The sequence below is a fragment of the Chelonia mydas genome, chromosome 9 (genome assembly GCF_015237465.2).
Source record: "Chelonia mydas isolate rCheMyd1 chromosome 9, rCheMyd1.pri.v2, whole genome shotgun sequence".
In the NCBI taxonomy this organism is placed as follows: domain Eukaryota; kingdom Metazoa; phylum Chordata; order Testudines; family Cheloniidae; genus Chelonia; species Chelonia mydas.
The window spans coordinates 82,309,725-82,332,165 of record NC_057855.1 but is presented as its reverse complement, the minus strand read 5'-3'; the positions used below and the strand labels follow the sequence as shown (position 1 = coordinate 82,332,165).

Here is a 22,441-nt window from a genome sequence, read left to right as displayed (position 1 = left end):
GGGCTGCCAAACCAACACCTTTCCTCAGCACTAAATGAAATAACCATTTAAAAAAGACTATAAAAGAGCATTGGCATGACAAGGTCTGTGCAGCAGGATTGCTGGACCTGCAGGTGCTGTGGGTCCCTGACAGTATCTGAACTGACTGCTTTATTCTTTCCCGCCTTGGTCATCCAGAGTGCAAATCCACACACGGTCTCCACTCACTTTTATCCTGCAGCCTATAAATATGCACGAACTGTGCTGGGGTGAACTTGAACACGCTCTCAGGATGTCATCCTGGAAGAGAAAGAAGGCTGCTTACAGAGATGCTGTTGCTTACACATCATCTGCTCCTGCTCTGCACATGCGCACACGGTTCTGGGGTCACTGAGAGATGCTTCTCGTCTGCTCTGAAGATAGAAAGACATGAAAATATATATTTCTGGCCACATAGCTGCTGGTGCAGAAAATTACCAAGCCCTGTCCTGCATGGGTCTGCATCATGGTTGGGGATCCTGTTAGAAAGACGTGGGGGTTGAAGAGGATCTTTGTCTCCACCACTTCACTTGGCTATTGTAAGAGGGACAAAGAAGAGTTCAAACTGGAGCTAGGGTGCTGAAATTGGAGCAATTACAGTAGCACTACCCTGGTTCTCAACTTGTGAGGTGACTTCCTTCTCTTCATGTGTCACTATAATAATGCCTGCATCTGTAATTTTCACTCCTTGCATCCGATGAAGTGGGTTCTAGCCCACGAAAGCTTATGCCCAAATAAATCTGTTAGTCTTTAAGGTGCCACCGTACCCCACAAAGACACTCTGAATACTTGGCACCACTATGTTTGTGACACCGCTAACTACTCAAGCCTAAACAAAGTGAAAATGAGTCATTGCGACATTAGTAAGAAGGACATTTAAGATGAAGGAACGTTCTATGCCTGGGGCCAGATCCTCACCCTTGTTCAAGACATGATTCAATACTCACTGAAGTGAATGGGAGTTTTTCCATTGACTTCAATGGGCTTTGGACTGGGCCCAAGGTTCATTTGTGCCATCAGTACAATACCAAGGGATCTTAAATCTGCCTACATGGCTGCTGAGGATTCCTTTGGCAGTTTGACCCTTTGCCAGGCCCAGGATCAATAGCAGAGGATAGAAAGCTTAGAGCCACATTTGCTTCCCACTCAGTGCATCTGAGGACTGAGCCCCATATTTCTAGCTCTGATTTGAAGACACAGGGACCGATAGGATACAAAGCTCTAACGAGTCTGACTCAGATGCAGGAAATACAGCTCTTTTGTCAAACAGACGTCGGTGTAAATCTGCCTAGCTCCACTGGTGTAAATCTGCCTAGCTCTGTGTCATTTGTGTGTAAAGCAGTTTTCTAATGCTGCTTTTGAGAAAGAACAAGAAGATACAAATTACAATTAGAACACACTCTTAACAGCCATGCAGCTGCTGTAACTCCCACAGAGCTGTCTTGCCATGAAAACTCCAAGAAATGGGTCATCCAGCTAGAAGAGGACAAATGAGAGCAGGGGGCTGGGGTGGGGGTAGGAATCTTTGCTTCCAGTCCCATCTTCAGATGTAGTAGCAAAGGGACATTTAACATCCAGAAAAGCACATTCATACCAGCAAAGGCCACTGATTATTGTGGTGAATTATGTCTGCACATTTTGGAACAGGCCCGTCCATCTCAGGCTTTCTGCTGCCAGAGCACCTCTTCTCAGGCTCAGATAAATTTGTGAGTCTCTAAGGTGCCACAAGTACTCCTTTTCTTTTTGTAGTCTCAGGAAAGACAGAGGAAATCACGCTGTCCCGCCCAAAGTCACCATTAATTTGCCAGACAGACTAACTGAATTGTTGCTGATTTTTCAAATACACGAATAGACCATAAAATAATTTATAGCAGATATTTCCAGTCTGATGCTATCATCCCTCCCTGCCGTGAACAAGATCTGCTCAGCTCCTCTTCCCTCATCTGTCTGGAGGAGCTGCAGCAACACAAGAAGCCATGATTCCCTCCTTATCCTTCCCCACATTGGTTAGTGTCAACTTTTCCTCCTCTCCCCAGCTCATCTAGAGCTGAGCGAGGTGGCCCTGTATCTTCCTGGTCCCTGATAATTGCTGCACTATATTCAGGAAGTCAACCTCATTGCAATTTGAGTGTGTAGATCCAAGAAGTGCTCAAGAAGTTTTGCAAGCCTGGAATCTACCCTTGCAAACCTGGGACTGCTCATGTGACATTTTGTCCACCATGACCATAGAAAATGGCTCGCTCCCAGTGGGTGAAGACTTTTTGAACATGTTCCTAGCAGGAATTTTAGCCCCACAGTCGCAGAGTCAGTTGACCCGGGCTCTGCGACTCACTGCTGCAGGTCTTTGGTTGCTGAGGGGACATACCCATAAGGGCTAAAGATTAAAAATAAGAACAATGGGATACTTTTTGCAAACTACCTATGTACATCCCAAGCCAATCAGATTGATGATTCCCAGGTGCAAGCTAAAGACTTTTGCAGCTGTCATTGCCACTGATGCTTTGTACCACTAATTGCACTATTTTTCTCCTCTGATTTGTGTGCACTGCGACTTTGTCAAGTTCCCATCAGCAGCAGAAAAAGCGAATGGCTTTCATTAATTATGTATTTGTTGTTTTATTTATTTCCTAAGACAACAGTTTTGCCATATTGTTGCAACATGTGTCTGCCTTGGTGGCGCCATTATGTAGCTCTTTAATTAATGTCTATTGATATTGCTGAAAGGTCGCACTAATTGCGGCTGCCTTGCGTTGTGTTGGCTTAGCATTACGCATCATGTGTGAACTCTCCATATCAAAGTTCCAGGACATATTTTTTCAGGGACATGATAAAACGTCAATTTGTGCTGCTGTATCACTGAATCTCTCGCTGTTGAGGACCACAGGGTCCCAGATGTAGAGTGAGGAGAAAACAGGGTGCTGACTTATCCACACTGCAACCCTGTCAACATCCATGTAGTTGCCTGTGTGAAAGTCAATCCTGTATTTGGTCCAGAATGCACAGAATTTGGCCCACGCTACGAACAACTCTATAAAAATAATGACACTTATTTAGATATTTGAAGGTTTCAAAGCATTTTATAAACCTGAATGAATTCAGACTCTCAGCCTGAGTGTGTGGCTGTTGGGCGACCGGCGTAAAACAAGTTGGTGGTCTCAGTCCAGTTCCTAGTGGACAAGAGTCCACAGCACAAAAAGGATTAACTGGCAGGAATTAACACTTCTTCATAGCGTATGCGTAACGTGCCTCAGGTGGCTCGTGACCAAGATTCATCACCAAATTTGGTCCGCTGGTCGAATCATTAACTTCCTCAGGTACTGAGGGGGAGCGTGACATGAACACCAATTGGCTATGATAAACAGCTAACGTCTCAACTGTAGAAGGGATCCCTCCGGCTCAGGCACATTGATGAAGCCGTATATAAAACCAGGAATATGCTACCGGCAATACACTAGCTCTTTGGATATATTCAATACTTCAGTCTCAGGGATTCTCAGTCGGGCCCTTTCATGAGTATTAAATTCCCTTGCAAAACAACCAAAATAATTTCCCGGAATGTGGTGTTAATACTCTACAGCTCTATTCATCAGAGAAATTACTTGACTCCTGCATAAGGACAGGCCTCTGGAAGGGCACAAATGGCCTCCAGATATTTTTTTTCACGTCCTACTGACCTATACAGCAGACATATGGCCACCGCAGGGAAACTATTTTTGCCTGGCAGTTTGACAGGGGGCCTTGCACAGAGAGCCAAAAGACCTGTAAATAATGCCACCTCCCTTCTCTCACCTCAGCTGAATTACTCACAGCCAAGTCACTCTTGTGTGGCAGCATGGAGGCTATTTTCCAAAATTGTTTCAGTCAGCCATGGGTTCATAGTGATTTCACAGACAGTGATTTGTTTATTTCTGCCAGGGGGTGCCTGCACTAATCAGACTTTGTGCGTATAGCTAATGCGGTGGCTTGCCAACTGCCTATACTTATACCAATGTCTTTGACAGGAGGTGCGTCTACTCACCAGCTAATCAGACTGTTTGATTAGGTTACAGAGAGACCCCACTGGAAAACAACTGGTGATAAATGTGAAAGTGAAGCTTTTGACAGTTGTAACATACCGGACCTCCCATTCCTTGTCATAGATTCTGAATCAAACCATCACACTGTGCATGTCTATACACACACACACACATGCAGATCCCTGCACATTATTCATACAGATAAGAACAAATATAGCTACAGAGATATTGTTTGTAACTTAGTGTGACCTCAGGACCATTAGAAGCCCCCCCAGTAAGAACATGCACCCTACCACTCTGCAAAATACAGATTTCAACAGATTTTAAAATATCTATTAGAGCTTTTAAACAATGGTTTCACACTGTATTACGTACCGTTTTTTTAGACCCCAACTTTGAGTAACCTTAAATCCTTTCTAATCTAAGGAACATCCTCCTGACAATGGCTCAGATTGCTCCCCATACATACACACACAGAGGGGAGTCTCTGTGTGCCGATCTCCCCATGCACAGCACAAATGTGGGATCCAAGGTTGATGCAGGGGGAGGAGTGGATACTGGGTGGACCAGGAGAAGATGTGAGTGGACCATATTGGTGTTGGGGAAATGTACATCATTTCCGTCGCTCCTCCAACCACACAGAGATTCCCCAAAAAAGACAATAAAGTCTGGGGTTGGACTATGTTTTCCCTGGATCCTGAAGCCAGGGGAGTCCCTGACTGTGACCTCCAATGTAGCACTGTCAGGGATCAAGGTGCTTGGAGCCAGAGCAGATGTGGAAACACAGAGCCTCTAGATGGATGGCCCTGGCCTTCCACAGATACCCTCAGATCTGCCTGGATCCACAAGGTTTGAGTATGGACCCTGTGGTTTTTTCCTCTAGGGAGGGCAATCTTTGTGTTCCCAGAGGTCATGTGATAGTTCTCACTGAGAAGATTTTCATGGAAAATTAGCCTGCTCTTTCCAACCCACACTCCACCAACCTTTGCCTGCAGGTTTTACATGGAAGGATCTTATCTGGGCCTAGAATTGCATCCCTGGCTTTAAAACACTTCATGGACTTGCCCTAGTCAAACCCATGCATCTTTTCCCTCTCTGCTACACTAGCATGGTCCTCTTTTTTCCCCCCTCAATGTAATCTCTCCTCTTCTGGTGTGCGATTCGTCTCCTCAGCTGCTTCTCCTGTTCAGAGTAGCCTTCCTGTCTCTAGCTACATATATTTTCAAATCTCATCTTCTGCCACGGCCCGATGCTACGACCCCTTATTCACATGAACAATCCTTACAGGGAAAGTCCCACTGGGGCTGCTCTGCTGAGTAAAGATTAGTCATGTGAATAAGGTTTGCAGGATTGGGCCCACAGTAGATGAATTGGGCACCTGCACAGTACTCATTACCAAACGGAGCAAAGAATTCTTGTTGCAGATAGGACAGTTTCATTAAAGTGACAGTGTTCTTGCACCTAGCTTGATCTTTCAAGGCAATGAGCTGTCTGAAGACAGTATGATGAGGAACTGTCATTCTAACAATCCATCTATCTGAGGCACCTGTCACTGTGGTATCTAAGCACTATTCTCTTGTTTCCATCAGGAAATGTGTTGCATTGCTGAGAATTTCATTGACTGAAAACGTTCTAATATTCCATCATACATTCTAATCACCAGAATTAATTGCAGCTAAAGGCCAAGTGAGAGAATGGCGCCTCCCCTTCATAATGCAGAGCAAAGGCAAATTGGAAAGCTCAGAACAACTGAAGGAGGAATTAGAATTATTTCACCCACTGCACCAGAAAATACAGCAACCACACCTTAGCATGATAGGGATTGCTCCCTAGTTGGGGCCTCCAGCACTACTGCAGTATACATTCTTATTAATAATAACAGAAATGAACAAAGTCACCAGACCTAAGTGAGGTTGGAAGTGATGAAAGCGCTTTGAAATATTAAACTCTACCCATAATAATGAGCACTTATATCTTATGACCACATAACGGTTTTTCACCCTGAAGGATTACAAAGAACTTTGAAGAAGATGAAGGTGGACACAGGAAATCAATAACAGGATGATTAACCCATCCATGAAAAGCAGACATGTTCATAATTCTACTTCAAGTTTCTAGTGAGATCACAAATCATTCCATACTTAATGTTTATGGAGTTTTACTAGGAACACTTAATGGAATTACCTTGTTGCATCTTCCATGGTTAACCCATGATTTACTATTGCAGCTGGTTAAATATTCCCCTCATTTAATGAATAATTCAACAAATAAAGTATTCAACAAATATTATTTCACTAGCTCTGGATTATTTCCTTTATTTTACTGCAGAGAAAGAGAATTGTTTTGTGTTGGCAAATGTGTGTGTGTGTGTGTGTGTGTGTGTGTGTGTGAGAGAGAGAGAGAGAGAGAGAGAGAGAATGAGATGGGAGACCCAGTGAAAATCATATTTGACCATTTGGGGAACTGTTTTCAAACACTTAAGCCAAAAGATTGCACTGAGAACAAATAATACTAAATCTCTAACAGCCTTACTGTCCTAGTGAGTCAGCTACAGAGACACCCATAATTGTTAGTAGTGAAGATTTGCCTCTGGAATCTTTTCTGTCCAAACTTATTGCATGAGTGGGTCTCTCTCTCCATGCCTGATGTTGTCAATACAAAGCAACGGTTGATTTGCACTGAGGAAAGGCATACAAAGAAAACCCTGGGTTGAGGCCTATACATTACTACAACACATACAGAACTACACTGATGTCTCCCAACTCCAGCTCATCTCATTCTCACACAACCTCTCATCCTGTCATACAAAATGCCAACAGAAACATTATACCTATTGCTCGTGACAGCCTCTGTGTAAAGACTCTTCATTGCTTTCCCTGCAGCATTCTGCATCCCTAAATCACCACATTTTAATATGGAGCAAACACTACAACACGTCCCCACACCATTTCTTCAGCACATTGGCAGTAGTGGTCTAAGTAGATTGAAATAGGAGCAGGAGCTCTCCATGCACCAAGCAGAAAGGGAAGTTGATGCAAGCCAACGGAGGGGGCCCTGTGCACTCCCCACACCCACAATTTAATCCCCGATTGCCACTACATTATTCCCTTAACCCACAGTGGTAACTCATCCTGGATCCTGAAGCATGAGACTGAAGGCTCAGAGAGCTGACCTTATCACTGCTGAAAAGGGATAATGCTTCTCCCATAGCCTTACAAAGAACTCAGAAAGAACAGGAGTACTTGTGGCACTTTAGAGACTAACAAATTGATTTGAGCATAAGCTTCCGTGGGCTACAGCGAAAGCTTATGCTCAGATAAATTTGTTAGTCTCTAAGGTGTCACAAGTACTCCTGTTCTTTTTGAGGATACAAACTAACACGGCTGCTACTCTGAAACAAAGAACTCAGTTAGACACAGGGGGCTCGATTGTCCCATGTCTTAAATCTTGACCCTAATCAGTCAAGTGCATTTGGGTGTGTCCACTTGAAAGGGGATATGGTCAGGGTGCCCTTATATCACAGTCGTCTGTGGTTGCTGGGGAACCCCATGAGAGCCCTTGGTAGCCAGCACTAATTAAAATAGCCTACAGGTAGCTCTAATTTGTGCCAGGGACCAGCTTAGCATCAAGTTAAGGAAGCACAAAGGTGGCTTAAAGTCACCTTCTTGTCCCCTTGTCCCCCAGACTATGACAGTAGAAGGGGTCTGGGTCCTTATGAATTTATCTACACCCAGGCAATATGAGAGTACTTCCCCACCAGCATAAGTGAGTGGACAATTCTGATTTAGTAGCATTTTACTTTTATTTTGCAGCCACTTTGCACAGCTGCTCATCACTGAAGAAGGTGAAAGGTAATAGGAAATCTGACCCTGCATCTTTGGGTGGCTTGATTCTGCTAAATTTGATGAGACTTGCTGACAAATGTCTTATCCTTCAACTTAGCTTTGTCTGCTCTTTCATGTTCTCCCTTTCTCTCTTTAGCCAGAAATGCTTTGCATGTTTGTTTACTCTGAGCTACATTCATCTGAGTCATTCAACAGCCTTTCCCCACTAGCACATTACAGTGAATTCTGAAGTGAGGCATCCGTAAGAGAGTATTATATTGCTGTGAGTATGCCAACAATGGGCTAAATTCTGGCCCATATCTTGCTTTCAGAATGCCTGATTGATATTAATGGGGAGAGTTATTTAAAAATCAACAGCATAATATGGCCCTTTGTTTCAGTTACCCTGGTTTTCATCTGGAGTAACCCTATAAATCAAAGGAGTCCCTCCAGTTTTACACCAGTGTAACTGTGAGCAGAGTTTGACTCACATTGTGCAAATGATGCTACTGTACTTAAAAGAATAATCCCAGCAGTATCAGCCTCATTTTAGCTACACTTGGGTGGTGGTTATCAACGATTCAGTCTATTATGAGGAATAATTATTTGCACATTGTTTTTAGTAAACTTCCTCTTCCGGGATAAGTTATCAAGACCTGTAACCTTGAGAATCCAGAGCAAACATATTGTGGATGAGACCCATAATTCAGTGAGATGACAATACCATAATTTTGCCTACTAAAAAAAAAATCCACCTAATCAGGAGACCTCAGTACTGATCATCTGAGGATTTTTTTATGATTGCCCGAAAAATAAATCTTTGCAAGAAGTGAAATAATCAAAGAGTTTTGTGTTATCCATTATCTCTGAATGCCAATCCTGTGCAGAAACTAGTTTGAACATCTAATTTAAAACAAGGGAAGAAGGTCAAGAAACTAACGATACATTTTAAATATCCGATAAATAATCCAAAAGATGAATAGTTTTAGATTGTATATGAAATATACTAAAGAGAAAGGGAGACAAGAGATAGACGATAAAAAAAAAATGTTCTCCTGAGAAAGTAACAAAATTTTAAGGAATTTTATGACTGTTCTCTGTGTTTACAAGTCAAATCAAAGCCAATTGTAGGGTACTTCGCATTCAAGCCATTTCCCATCTAGGTCCTTTTCACGGTTTGAAGAAAGCGAACACCTGGGCCCATTTGAGTTTTTTTCACCAAAAATGTGCCTGGCAACAATATCTCAAATTAAAGTTAGTTTAATAAAGATAGTTATTGTCTATCAAGGCTTGCATTGAGCTGATAGCTTATTGATCTCTGCTCGCTACATTTCAATATTAAAAAAAACCAAATGAAATGACAAACCATAGCATGGTAGAAAGGGGAGTCTAAGAGGCTCACAAGGAGTCTAGTTAATGCCAAGAGACTTGTGCATTCTCCAGAATATAGATACATTCAAAAACATTTATAAGCTAGATGGTCTGAAATGGAAATGACCCCAGCTGATATTTATCCAGCAGTTCTACTTAGGGAAGATGGGTGTAAACATTCATGAAGTGTACATACATACATGTATCTTGGTCCCTGGTTGTGTTGTTTTCTTCTTCAGAAATGATGCCCAACAGTTCCTACTAGGGTTTAATATTCAGGAAGGTAGGCCATTCTATTTGTCAACTGTATTAAAAGACATTTGGCTACACATTCTTAATAAGCCCACAATCTGAGTTTCCCTTTAGTTCCTAAAAAGCACTTTTGGAATAATAATCATGTGCACTGATGTAGCATCTTCCTTCCCAGAACTGAAAAGTGCCTCGCAAACAAAAACGTAGCTTCACAACGGTCCTGTGAAGTAGCTCGGCATGATTATCCCTATTTTACAGAGACGGAAAGCAAGGCACAGAGAGTCTGAATGACTTGATAAAGGTCACACAGGAAGTCGGTGACACATCTGGAAATAGAAACTCCTGACTCCTTCCCCTCTCTTCCCCTACCTTAGCCACATGACCAACTATTCTTCCAAAAATCTTCCACTCTCTTTCATTTTGCACACTGTACAGGACCTTGCATTACATAAGAGCATTTGTTACAAAGTGTTCCACCTAATACAAAACCTGTTTCTTTTTATGATTTGTCCAACAGGAAGATTCTCAGACAAAATATTTGAAGAACACAATGGAAAAGTTGAGAGAAGGTGATCAAGTGGATTAAAAGTCCAAACACCCTTTGAGGCAGCTGTGAAAATGTAGGACTTCATATAAAATCATTGAAATGGGTAACTCAAAAGTGTGAAGAAATTTATGGAATAATTATACCGAATCCTATGCATAGCCATGAGCTAAAATGATATTATCAACATCGCTTATAATAACAGACAGTCACAATGTCCATTCACAAAAGACACAGCTAAATAGCAAATAGAATGAAATCAAACAAATTAAGTCCTGTGAGTTCTTGAGAAACAGAGATTGGAGGGGTTGGTTTTTGTTGTGCTGGGAATCTGACAGATTGTTAGGCATTTGACAGTTCGTAATTTATGTAGTTTGAGGTTCATAGTGGAATTTTATTTTTGAAGGTATGGCAGAGAACATCCTCCTATGACATCACTATTAGCAGTTCTGGTTTCAAAAGCTGTGGATCAGTGATATGACTCACAAATGTGTCACAGAAATGGCCCACCTAATAAGGTGAAAATAAATGTATATGTGTACATACTATCTAAAGTAAAATCACATGAACACACAGGTGGCTGTTATAAAATTCATTATATATATTATAATTTAGCACATGGACATATATACGTAATATCTACTGCATGGACAGCTAAAATGAAACATGGTCCATTAGATTTAGAGTCTCTGCATCACCATAAACTCTTGCAATGAAGCCAGCTAGTCTGGACTTTATTATAAGTTTTGATGCCCTCCTGTTTTGTACTCTAATCCGACCAGCTGGCAACTTGGCCACTTCTGCAGTAATGAACTTCCCTGTGCAAAAAATAAATAAATAACCAACCAAATAAATAAATGCAGCCCATTGTAACTGTGATTCACTGTATTTTCTATCTGCATGGAAGGAGGGGGAGAAATCCCTGAAGCAACTAGCAGCTTCCTTCTAATGTGACACGTGCTTAATTTACAGTATCCTAGCAAATATGAAGAGGAGATGCCATAAACATGTAAAAGCCGGGGATATAATTTCAGGGAATGAAACAAGGCGATCAAAGGGGTCGTAAAAGCTGGTTTTGAACCACCCAGCTCTAGGAGGCGTATAAAGAAGGGGGAAGCAGGCATCCCCGGCCATTCTACCCTAAAAGGCTTTCGCCAGACTATCACGGGCAAGCAGAGATTATATATATACATTTTTCTCCCTTTCCCACTGACCTCCTAGAGTTGAGGCCAAACATCTCCTGGAGGAAATCCGACGGGGGGCACGGGAGGGCTGAGGCGGGTTTGAACAGAGCGCTGGCGCCTGATGGAGGCTGCTGTCAAAAGCTCGGTGGGGCTGGGGCTGGCAAATCGGTCTTTTCAAACTGCGGCTCTGCCTCCCTGGCTTTCTCTTCCTCTCCTGCCAGGCACCCAAATCACAGCCCTTCTCCTGGCGGTCTTGCCCACAAAGCAGAGGCGACCGCCGGTCCCTACAATCTGTTGCTCCCCTTCTGGCTGCCTTTTTACTAGAGCCCCCCCCCCCGCCCCCCCCCCCAGCCGCACACAGCGGGAGACTCACCGAAGAGACGCGGCTTCGATCTCTACATGCTCAGGTCCCCGCGGTCCGTGGCGTGCGGTCCATGCCTCTCATTTGTAATCCGCTCCGGGATGAGCCTGGCAAGGACAAGCCGCGGCAGGGCCAGGGCCACCCATTTCCCTCTAATTCTTCCCAAACTTCCCCAGCATCGCTCGCCGCGGCTCTCCCCACCGCCCGGGCGGGTGCCGAGCGCAGTCAGGGCGCCGGCGGGAGCGAAGGGGCAGCAGCCCCCAGCATCGTCTGGTGCCTCGCCTCTTTCTCCCCGCCACTCCCGGGCCCCGAATTCAGCGGCGAGCGGGTAGGGGCTGCGAACCCCCACCCCCACCACCCCCCGCTCCTCCTCCAAAAAAATAAAGAGATCTACGCACAGATGCACTCCGGAGCGCCCGCGGGAGGGAGTGAAACTGACACACGCTGCACGCGCCCCATCACACACACTCACACACCCAGGCAGGGTGCAGCGGCTGATTATCTCAGCCACCACCGCCACCCAGTCCCCTCTCCGGCTGGTCTGGGCTGCAGCCCCCTGCTTCTGCAGTTTCTGGAAAATGCCATCGGGAGGGATAAGCAGGAACGGCTTTTAAAAAAAAAATACACACACGCCAATCCGCTCCTTCTTCCTTCTCGCTCTGTCTGGCCCTCCTGGTGCTCGGGGGTGCTGCGGCTGGATTGCCCCTCTGGGTGGGGTGGGGGGGGGGGGGTGAGCCGCAGGAAGCGCTCCCCTAGGGGCGAGCAAAGAGAGATGGAGAGGCAGCAGCCGGTCCCTAGTCAGCCCGCGAGGAAGCCAAGTTCTCCCTCGTTTCCTCCAGCAGTTGGGGCAGCCTCTTGTCTCACACCTTGGAGACGACAAGAAGGGGGAAAGGAAAAAGCTGGATCGCACTGGGTCTCACCGACGTGTGGCCCCCCCTCGGCACTGTGCCCTCAAACAAACCAGAGAACGAGTCTAGCTGATGCTATTGCGCCAAAAAAAAAAAAAAATCCACCCCGGATCAGGAGCTCTGCGAAAACCTGGATCTGGCACCTGCTGGAGCCACTCCCATTGTGACCCCGAGGCCACCAATTCTACCGCCCGAACAGAGAGCCGGGGGAACTGCTCCCACAGCGCCAGAAATGTCTGGACCCTGGGGCATCAGAGCAGACGAGCGCCACCAAAACACAGTTCTGGCGCTCGGATTGTCACTGGATCCGTTTAGTGCTTAGCCCTCGTCCCTCAGATTTCATGGCAGGATCAGCGAGCCGAGCGTAGCTGCTCCGACTGCATCAAAATGTTCTACACCCCAGTACATCCTGGCACGTGAGTGCCCCCCAAAAAAACACAGATCCGGCACCTGGGTCCACCTGGATCGCCGCAGTTTCTGACTCCGAACCATAAATCTATCCTTCCCTGGAAAAATCTGGACCCTGGAGTCCCCTGGCCCAATAGCACTAGAAAAAACACGTATTCGGTACCTGGAGGCTTCCAAATTTTAAACCCAACCCCAAATTGTAATATGTAAACAGAAGAAAAAATAAAAGAGCTCCTAATAGAGCAGAATCTCCAGACCCTGCAGGAGCAGCACAAAAATATACACCTGACACTTGACTGCATCCAGTTAGGTTATTTTTCAATCCCCTCCTTCCCCCCAGTCCTGCCAACAAAACAGAGAAGTGCGGCTGCTCCATCCCACGGTAACAGCACAACAAAGAAACCTGGAGCCCCCAACCCACCAAACGGTACCGACAAAATAGTGAGCACGTGCTGTTGGTCCTACGTGACCAGAAAACCCCAGGCTCGTCCAGATCTCAGTGCAAGAGCAGAACAGAAACGAAAACAACAACAACAAAAACCATACCCAGCAACTGGTCAGTTTGGGACATAAACCTCTGAATTCTGCTGCAGAAACACACACCAAGTGTGGCTGCTCCTAGTCCCCCACGGAAATCTGTCTGCTGGTGCGTCCTGACACCGGAGCACTTGAAAACTCCAGATCTGAATCTATATCTTTCAGGGTCTTGCCTGTTTTTTGTTTGTTTGTTTTTTTTCCCAGCTAGATTCCCAAACGTTTACTGTCTAGGACAGAAAGCAGTTGTAACCATTCTTTGACATCAGATTGACCTGCTTCAATACATCACGTTTCGGGGAAGCCACAACAAGCCATATCTGACACCTTGATCTTTCTAGATCCAGCCAGATTCCACGCCAGGACATTGACATCTGGCAGTGGAACTGCGCCGGCAGATGTGCACGGTCCCACTGCACGTGGTTTTAGCGGATCAACCCCTGGCTGAGATTTCCCAGGCAGTCTAGGGAATGTGGAGGCATAGTCTCCATTATCTTCACACACATTTTGACAGGTCTGTGTCTACCCCCCCTAGGGATGCTTGCAGGATTCTCATTACACTGGATACGGACTGAAGTCGGCGGGATCCAGCTTTTACCGTTCTCCTGGCCAAGAAAGCTCCCCTCTTCACCTGCTGCGGGAGAGAGCTCAGCGAGGCAGCATTTCCATTCCGTTCCCTTGCGCCTGTCCCCATTTCTTCCCCTTCTTCCCCTTTCCCACTGATTTTCTCCCAGCCACCTGCTACTAGCTCATTTTCTCTCCATCCTCTTTTAAAATTCAGAACTGCATTTTATCCTCCCCCCCACCACCCAAACTGGTGGGCTCCCCCCCTCTTAGAAAATGCTACGATGTGTTTGTGGTTTGCTAGTGAGCAAAAGGTGGATGCTTCCAGGAGCAGAGCAGCTGGTGGCATAAGGTATGTCTGGGGGGGTAGAGGGGAGGGGGGAGCACGTGACGGAAGAGCAGCGTCACGGCAAGAGGAGCTCGTAGCAAATTTACCCCAAATCAAACCTGTCTGAGGGGCTCGGCTTGTGTTGTTGCTGTGGGTGTTTGTTGATTGTGCAAGGGACCAGAGGGGGGAATATTTAGCCCTAAAAAAAAGGAGGGGCGGTTGGTTGTACAGCCTAGAGTCACGTTAGTGAACTGCATCTCTGGTCTTGCACCACAAGAATCAATCGTATGTTCTGCCTTTGATCCCAGGGTAATTGACATTATAGGGATTGTCTCAGCTCTTAAGAGCCTCAAGCCACTTTTGAAGGAAACAGTAGATAGATAGGTAGAACCCCTGGAGGGATCCACATTTTGAGTCCAGTTCTATGTTCCCCTAGACTGATTTTCCTGGAGTTCTGAGCTGGGCATAGAACCAGAGCCGTTAGAACTGTATCTAAAGCATTAACATGTGTCTCTGTTGAAGGTATCATCATCTTTATGATCAGAGTGTTTATTGGCTGTTTGTGCTTGGGATCAAAACTTGGTTTTTAAAGAGGTGTTTGTAATTGGCCTTATAAACATGTCAAAATTTATCCTGTCATCTTTAATTATTGTTATCATGTTACTCCAAATATTATTGAAACGTGTATTAAAAGAGGAATGATAGGTGTGAGTACTCTGCATTTATACAGTACTTTTCATAGGAAAGCACATTTCCAACAAGCTGAATTACAAACTGTGCACAGGGACCACTTTATCCATCACTGAAATGCATCCACCTATGAGATGAAGTGCGACAAATGCTTTAATAGTGTACAACAACATTGCACAGTTTTAGGGCAGAGAGTGATGAACTCCTTATCCAACTGAAACTGCATAGTTCGGTAGCTAGACCTAATAGAGCTACTCGAGTTAGAATCTGACCAGGCCACTAGAATTAACAAATACTTCTCTCCTTGCAAAATAATAATAATAATAATCAATTCAGTCTTTCATTACTAGTGGTTAGGAGCCTGTCCTGCTGTATAGGGGCATTGGCTAATGCTGACTAGAGCTAAGTAAATCATTAATAGCAAATAATTTATTGAGAGTTTTATCCTCTCTTTCCACACATGGAATGTCCAGAGGCAGATCATGATTTCCTTGAATTTACTTATTATTCAAATTTAATCAACCAATTTTTGAGGTTTATTTTTTAATGCTGTGGATTAATTGTAACCTGTTTGCTGCACATATTGGATACTCCATATCTGAGGTTTGAGCTGTGTTGGTTAGTTGCAACTGGGCACATAAATGACATGATATTGTCCCTGTTCCCTGTTAAGATGAACGTAATTTATAATTAGGGGAATGGCTTGTAGAAGCCAACAGGATACTTGTAGAGAAACCCTCTGTACATATGATTAGGCTGATATGGTAGACAGAGGCAGACAGCTTTAACTTGGGAGAGAAGAAAAGTACTTTTTTACCATTCTGTAGAAAATATTTTAGTATCCTATAATAAATCTTAGGGTCACTCTAGTGATGCTTTCAGGTGTATTTGTTTAGGTGACTTTGTTCTGTAGTGATCATCTTATGATTTTTCTCTCTATTTCTCACCTGCTTCCAAAAAAATAGCTTTGCATTTAACACTACCTGGCTGGGGTCTCAGAACTATTAGTGGAATAGTTACTGATGGGTGGGTTGGAAAGATAAACCAAATTCTAACCTTGTGGAGAGAAGGGTAGAGATAATTGTTTGGGTGCAAGGTCTTGTGCAACTAGGAGGCTGTGATCTCCTTCCTAAAAGATGCCAGAAATAGGCCGATGAGGGTGACTGTGGGCAAGGAGAGAAGTGAATAGCCAAAACGGGTGCTATGTGTTATTACACAGATGTTCTCTTGTGTGGGCAGCTTTTGGTTAATCCAGCCTATATGTTCTGCAGTGTGAAGATATAGAGAACAGCACTCAAGGAACCCAAACTGCAACGGCAGTTGGAAAAAAACAAACAAAAATTCTACTACGCTCATATCTTCATTTTTTATTTGCTTTCAGTGCTCTTTTTTCTTACCTTATAGGTGACAGGCTGATCTACTCATCTGCATTTTGACGGTTAAATCTCAATCTAAACATCTTTGGGTGATTAAAAAAAATCAGTTGAGGAAGAGCAATTTTAAACCAAATTCCTAATAACATATTTGGTTTGTGAATGTTCCTCCATAGCAATAGGCGTGATCTAAATTGAGACATAAAGGATAAGATTTACAGCACTCTGGAAGTGTAAAGAACATGTTAGCATAAATGAGAATCAGGCCCCAAACTCTTTTTTTTACATGCCTGTTTCTGTTTCACAGAAGCTGTACATGTCATTCCAGGAATGCCAGAGATGTATAAAATGATCTGGATTTTTCTTTTTCCTTCTGTAGCTTTAACATACAGTAAAACAGGACAGTATTCACGCCGTAAAAACAGAGGGGAAAGTAATTACGCCTATAAATAATAAAGACTTTAGACAATGTCTTTTATCTCACTGAAAAAATGCATATCCCTTTATTGTGCAGAAGGGGAGATTTTGCATATTTTAATTAAATCAGTTGAATGGTTGGAGGGGATATATCTGTTTGGCTATCAAGTTCCTTATTGAAGAAAAGTTCTCAAAGTTCAGGAACCTGGAGAGAGCTTTAAATCTTGAAGGCTAAAAATAATCTGCCACTTAGGAATGGCATTTTTTACCACTGCTTTAGATGACTTCAGCTAATCAGAATATGGAAATTAAACAAGGAAATTAGAAATCAGGATTTTAAAAAAATTCTTAAAATTTCTTTTGCTATTAATTGGACACTGCATAATCCCTTGAGATTGCCATGTTCATGATAATATCAGTAGGAAATGATGCAATCTGATGAACTGTATCTTGGTAGGAAGATGAGGGCAGCAGCAGGTGATACAGAGGACAGCAGGAGAATTCGACACCTCTTTTTAGGTAGTGTCTGTATTATTTTCTTTAGATTTTTTTTTTATTATTGCTTCATTGTCTTTAGCTTCAGTGTAAATATCCCAAGCAAAGCTTCTGGCCCAGGTTATCAGCTGGTGTAAATTGCTGCACCTCTACTGAAGTCAATGTTTGCAATGGAGCCACACTGATTTACGGCAGCTAAAGATCTGCCCCACCAGATTGACCTTAAGACAGGTGTGCGAATCATCTGTTGTTCCCTCTAGACCAAATTCAGAGGTGAAGTTAAGGGTACTTGGTATACCGTACCTCTCCTCGCCCCCCAATGTGTACATTACACTGCTTAGACTCCTGCTTGGTTACCTTTCTTTGCTTAGGCTACGTCCACATTTAAAATGCTCCAGCAGCACCGCTCCAGCGCTTCCGTGTAAACCCTCACAACAGCAACAGGAGGTGTTCTCCCATCTCTGTAGTTAATCCACCTCCCCAGGAGGAGAAAGCTAGGTTGGCAGAAGGATTCTTCCGTCACCCTAGTGCTGTCTATGCCAGGGATTAGGTCAGTTTAATTATGTCTCTTGGGGTGTGTGAATTTTTCACACCTCTGAGAGACATGCTGGGTCAACCTAACTTTTCAGTGTAGACCAGCCCCCAGACTCACCTAGGTTCACATCCTCTTACCAGCATGTAACTTATACCCCCTTTTTCCCCACTCATACACAAACACACACAGAGTAGCTCCCTGTTTGGACACTGAGCTGGAATAACTCACATGCCAAGGGGACCAATGCAGAGGTGGGGAGAAGGAGGCTACAGGAATGTGTGAGTTAAATAGGTCATCCCCAACTTCCATTGACTCCTTCATGCACATTCCTCCTGCTCCTCAGGAGGAAAGCTACACCAGCACAGACTCCTTCACAAAAACGTATGCACCATTAAATGGGCGCAAGTAGGTGTAACAGAGTCTAATTGAGTATCAGGGAATCTAGGTCTCTGACCCTGCAATTGATAGTGCGCAGGTGACCTGCTGCACCCTGTACAAAGCCCCCAGTGAAGTCAGTGGGGCCCTAGGCAGCCAGAGTGGTCAGCCCATGTGCTATCATTCGCAGGAGTCTAAGTGAGTATAAAAGGCATCTAACTTACATCATCCCACAAATCATGTTTGAATTTTGGCCAGCGTCTCAGGGTGAAGATCCCTGTCTCACGGGTTGTAGCTCTTCTCTTCCTCTCTAGGTACATGACATCAAGCTAACACCATCACTGCTTCCTTTCTCATTATGTCAGGCTTAATTTTTTTAAAGACGGCAAATAAACTAAATAATCATTTTTGAGCCAGTCACAGTTTGCATCTGATTAAGCAATTGAAACTATTTTAAATTCCGGCACAATCTCCCTTTAATTTTTCTTTCTGTCCTCAGCTGACAATCTTCCTTTCTTCCATTCACCTCAAGTGACTCTGCACTTCAAGAAAATCACTGGATCTCTAGCTAGAAATAGAGAATTATTGGCAGCTTCATTAGCTTCTCATCCCAAGCCAGGCGGGCAAAAGATAATGCTGTCATATGCTTGAGAGAGAGGGCTTGCTGTCAGTGCTGCCGGTAATGGGTGCAGTGTGCGTCCCCTTTTAATGGGGCCCTGTGTGTCTCCTGTTCATTCCCATCATGAGGAGGAAGCAGTACAATTTGTGTAAACAAAGAGAAACCCTGGCGATTAGAGATGGGCTTGAAGTGCCAACAATTGGATCCCAAGTCCAAAAACTCCATAGCTGAGGGTTGATTGTGTCTGTAATTTATGGTTTATGTTCAGATCTTTATAAAGAAAGATGCTCTTTGCAAAACTCAGATCTGGGTCAAATCCTGAATGCCCCGAAATTTCAGGAGTTTTCAAGGGCGTTGAGGCAGGCCCAGCTCTCTCAGAGGGAGCTGCCAGTTTAAGCAGACTGCTGTGTATGCTGCATCTGTGCAAAGCCCCAGTTGTTCCTAACAGTTTCAGAAACTGTTGTTGGACCCAGTACTCATGTACTATGCCTGAACATAAGATGACCATGATAAAGCTCCAAGGAGCCTATTAGATAGCAAATCTACCCACCATCTACTTGTCTGTGTTTGTCTAGGGAATATAGAAATTGCCATACTGGATCTGGCCAGTGGAAAATCTAGTCCAGGATCCTCTGACTGGGAGTGGCTTAGTCATTATGCAAGGTAGCCTATTTCCCCTTGTTTTTTCCTACCCTCCCCCCGAGACGTTCTTGTTAAACCCTGGATTTGTGCTGGAAATGGCCCACCTTGATTATCATACACAATGTAAGGAGAGTGGTCACTTTGGATAAGCTATTACCAGCAGGAGAGTGAGTTTGGGGGGGGGGGGTGAAAAAACCTGGATTTGTGTTGGAAATGGCCCACCTTGATTATCATACACATTGTAAGGAGAGTGGTCACTTTAGATAAGCTATTACCAGCAGGAGAGTGAGTTGGGCGGGGGGGGGTGAGAAAACCTGGATTTGTGCTGGAAATGGCCCAACTTGATTATCATACGCTTGTAAGGAGAGTGATCACTTTAGATAAGCTATTACCAGCAGCAGAGTGGGGTGGGAGGAGGTATTTTTTCATGCTTTGTGTGTATATAATAAGATCTTCTACACTTTCCACAGTATGCATCCGATGAAGTGAGCTGTAGCTCACGAAAGCTTATGCTCAAATAAATTGGTTAGTCTCTAAGGTGCCACAAGTACTCCTTTTCTTTTTGCGAATACAGACTAACACGGCTGTTACTCTGAAACCTATTTTTGACAGTGGCCTGTAATAGGTGTTTCAGAGGAATGCACAAATCCTCCCACAGTGGACAGTGATGGAATAAGCTGCCCAGCAAGGAAGCTTCTTCCCAACCCCTAACAGCTAGTGGTTGCCTTCTGTCCTGGAGCATGAGAGTTTTTACCACTTTCAAAAATACAAACCTCTTCTATCTGATGTAGCAATGGATATGCTCATTATCCAGATAAATGTCTCAATCCTACTAACCTTCAGCCTCAATGATATCTAGTGCCAATGAGTCCCATAGACTAATTATGTGTTGTGGATTTCTTTTTTTATCAGTTTGAAATGTGTTACCTTGCAATGTCATTGGATGTCCCTGATATTGTGAGAAAGGGTAAGGAAGAGCACACAGTTTATCTTACCTATACAGTGCTGTAGTCTTCATAGCTCTATATACCCTGTGTCACATGGCTCCTCTCTAAACAATCCCCACCTTTTCAATATCTCCTCACATGGAAGCCTTTCCATGCCTCTAATCATTTTCATTTTATTCAGGACACTCTTTTATTGCCTCTAAAAAATGACTGGATCTAATCTCATCTGCCCTTAGTCCATAGCCACCTAAGAACACCTAAGACACTGCTGCTATGCTCCTGAACTTGGTCACCTGTGGCCAAATTCTGATTTAATTTACATGTGGGTTAATGCAGAGTAAATCCTTTAATTTCAGTGGTGTTTTACACCAGCTTTACGTCCATGTAACTAACAGCATTGGCCCTGCTGTATAAATCCAAAATTTCCTTCTCTGAAGGTTGGAAGCTATTTGCTAGAGATATAAATCCTCAGGTGGGACCAGTTTTGTTTCCTTTATAAAACTGGGTGCACCTAGTGAAACAGAAGCCATTACATGCAATGGGCCTGAATTTACTGAATAAGAAACATGGGGATTATCTTTTCTATTGAAAAAGCTAGGTAAAACTTTTACGAAAAGGGTCTTTAGAGCTCATCTTACTGCACCTTACGGATAGACATGAGATCAGTGAAGGAGCTGCAGTGGAAGTGTAATAAACTGATTACCACTTACGACAGCTTTATCACAGACCTGCCATCATCATGGGATTTGGTGCAGTATTTTAGGGTGAAAGGAGAAAGTAGTTTTATGTATCAGCTTCTGTTTTCAATTCCAGCCAAGATCATAAAAATAGACTCTTTAGTATGTAGCCATGGATAAAAGGTATCAGGTATATTTAGGATATAGAAGTGAAAGGTAAGGATCAATTAATATTGTAACACAGGACCTACAAGGCCTCAGGCCTGTAAAATATTTATCTTAGACAGATTAGGCATTAGGATTTATTATAATAGTAAGTATAATAAGTAAATTAATAATAACTCTGCTGAGCTTGTGTCTGTGTTTGTGATATGCTGATGTTTTGAAAATAACTGCTGAGTTTGGCTAATAATGTCTATGCATAGACTATAGGCACCACAAGGTGACTCTTGGTAGCCAGGGAGAAATGTTCGATTTCCTTAAGGTAGCCACCTGTTACTATGGTGATAAGGTAATGTAAAATGTTAATGAGTATAAGGTGAACTAATGAGTAAGGGGATGCCACGAGTAGGGAGGTGTGAAAGTTCAAATAAAGAAAAGGAGTTAAAACCTTCATAAATATGTATGACCCCAGTGGACATCAGCGTAACACATTAAAACAGCGGTATCCCGGTCGCGTGACATGGTGGGGTGTCACCAGGATGATGGCCACTGGTGGCGATGATGATGATAATGATGGGGGTGAGGATGAAGATGAGGAGTAACACTTCAGGTTTTTCCACAAGGCATGATGTGAGTGAGGCAAATATTATGCATTCTGTACTGGTATCTCTCCCCTGTGCCAGATTGCAACGGGTGTATTGTTTGTTTGGTTAATAAAAGTAATTATTATAAAAAGAGCACTATGTCGTCTCTGTGGTGCTCCGTTGGGTCCCCCTCCTATTGATAACCTCTCCACTGTAGTCTGTCTTGAGGGCTGAACTCTCACAGATGAAAGTAGGTGTAAGCCCTCGGTTTGGGGTGGGTAACCGGTTAAAGTAATCCACAACTATAGATTAGGCTAAAGTAGAAGCCTTTAAATCTGAGGTTCTTGCTCCTGCAGTGCATATTCCAATAATATTTCCAACAAATATCCTCAGTTCTTTTCTTTTTATCACCCCATCTTTATTTACAGCACAGCCCTTCATTTAACAGAACCAATACAATTACATTAGCTATAATGGCTTAATTACTGTATATTCGTGACTAGGATGTTTGGGGATAGTGGTTATTAACATGACAGGTTCATATTCATAATTGTCATTAGTGTGCTTGATAAATCAGTGTGCTTGTTAAATAACTGTTTAACAGGGCTGTGTT

At 43.7% G+C, this 22,441-nt stretch overlaps 1 protein-coding gene across 1 annotated transcript in view; it reads right to left on the bottom strand.

Moving 5' to 3' along the window:
• Nucleotides 1–11,878, bottom strand: part of TRPC5 (transient receptor potential cation channel subfamily C member 5) — a 133,843-nt gene extending 121,965 nt beyond the window's left edge. Inside the window, exon 1 of the mRNA XM_037908824.2 lies at nucleotides 11,583–11,878. The gene's annotated coding sequence lies outside the window, so the exon portion shown is untranslated. The remainder of the gene's footprint in view (nucleotides 1–11,582) is intronic.
• Between the last annotated feature and the right edge of the window lie 10,563 nt (nucleotides 11,879–22,441).